Here is a 1,740-nt window from a genome sequence, read left to right on the forward strand (position 1 = left end):
GCCAATTGGTCCAGTGGTGAGAATCTTTGTCTTCTTGACATTGAGCCCCAATCCATATTGAAGGCTGCACTCCTTGACCCTCAGCAGCAATCGCTACAGGTCCTTCTCCGTTTCAGCAAGCAGGGTTGTGTCATTTATAAAATCATTGCTCCTGTGAGCTGCATAGTATTCCCTTGCGTGAATGTCCATAATTTTGCAAATCATTCAATTGTGGTTGGACATCTGGGATGTTTTTCATGTTCTTGTGATGGTAAATAGCACTTCTATGAACATTTATGTACAAGTCTCTGTGCCTCAGTTCTCATTTTCTCAGAGTAAATTCCAAGGAATGGAGTAGCTGGATCACATGGAATTTCTATGTTCAGCTTTTTGAGGAAGTCCCAAACCTTCTTTCAGAGCAGTTGTACCATTTTATAATCCCACCAACAATGAATAAGAGTTTCTACTGTGCCACATCCTCTCCAACATTTATTACTGATCTCCTGTTAAACTTAGAAGCAAGTATGTTGTTGTTAAGTGCTGTTGAGTCAAGCATGACTAACAGTCATCATACGAACAACAGATCTGAACTCTGTCCTAACCTGTGCTGTCCTCACAATATCTAACACACCTGAGCCCATTACTGCAGTCACTGTGTCAACCCATGTCAGTGAGTGTCTTCCCCTCCTATGACACTCCACATTTCCATGCATGATGTTGCTTTTCATTGAACAGCCTGTTCTAGCAATATGCCCAAAGTATGTGAGATAAAGCTTCACCATTCTTGCTTTCAAAGAACATTCTGGCTGCACTTTCCCTAAGACACATCTGTTCATATTTTGGCAGGCTATGGGATATTCAGCGGTCTTCTTCAATACCCCAACTCAAAGCCATCAGTTATTCTTCTGTCATCTTTATTAGTTGTCTGACTCTCAAATGATTGAAAAGACCATAGCCTGAATCAGGCTCACCTTAATCTTCAAACTAATATCATTGCTCTTCAATACTTTGGAGAGGTTCCTGACAGTGGACTTGCTCAGTGTAATAAAGATTCCTGTTGATTGTGCATCCAAATAAGATGAAATTTTTGAGAATTTCAATCTTTTCTCTGTCTGTCATGATATTGCTTACCAGTCTAGTGGAAGGATTCTTGTCTGAAAATCCACAGAAGCACTTGTATAACTTATTAAAAAGATGATTCACTATTATTCTTAAGGTTTTCACCAGCCAATTATTTTAAAAGTTAATCTTCCCATCTGCTTCTCATTCTATCTTAGTCTGAGAGTTCCTCTGAAGCCTGTCCAAGGTGACCCTGCCGATATTTTAAAGTACTGATGGTTTCCTCTTCCTTCCTTCACCCCCTTTCTCCTATCTATCTATCTATCTATCTATCTATCTATCTATCTAGCTATCTATCATCTATCTATCTGTCTTTCATTATTTGCTAATTGCAATATCTGTATTGCCTTTATCTCTGTTCGTTCCAGGCTGATTCTTTCTTGTCTTGGTCCTTGTGGTGGTTTTTGTCTACCCATTCGGTTTCTATTCTTCTCCCTACCACTCCATTTACTCTCTATTGTCACTGTAGTGGGAAATAGGCCAGGTACAACAGGGACATGAGGAGGTGGGGAGTAACAGATCAATAGTAATAAATTATATAATACTCAAAATGAAAAGAAAACCTACCAACTGAGAACAAACATTTGGCAATGTCATCTCAGACAAGAGCCTCATAACAAAAGTTTACAGAATATTTCTGGA

Source organism: Elephantulus edwardii, unplaced genomic scaffold, assembly GCF_000299155.1.
Source record: "Elephantulus edwardii isolate Elephantulus edwardi_28Jun2011 unplaced genomic scaffold, EleEdw1.0 scaffold00050, whole genome shotgun sequence".
NCBI lineage: Eukaryota > Metazoa > Chordata > Mammalia > Macroscelidea > Macroscelididae > Elephantulus > Elephantulus edwardii.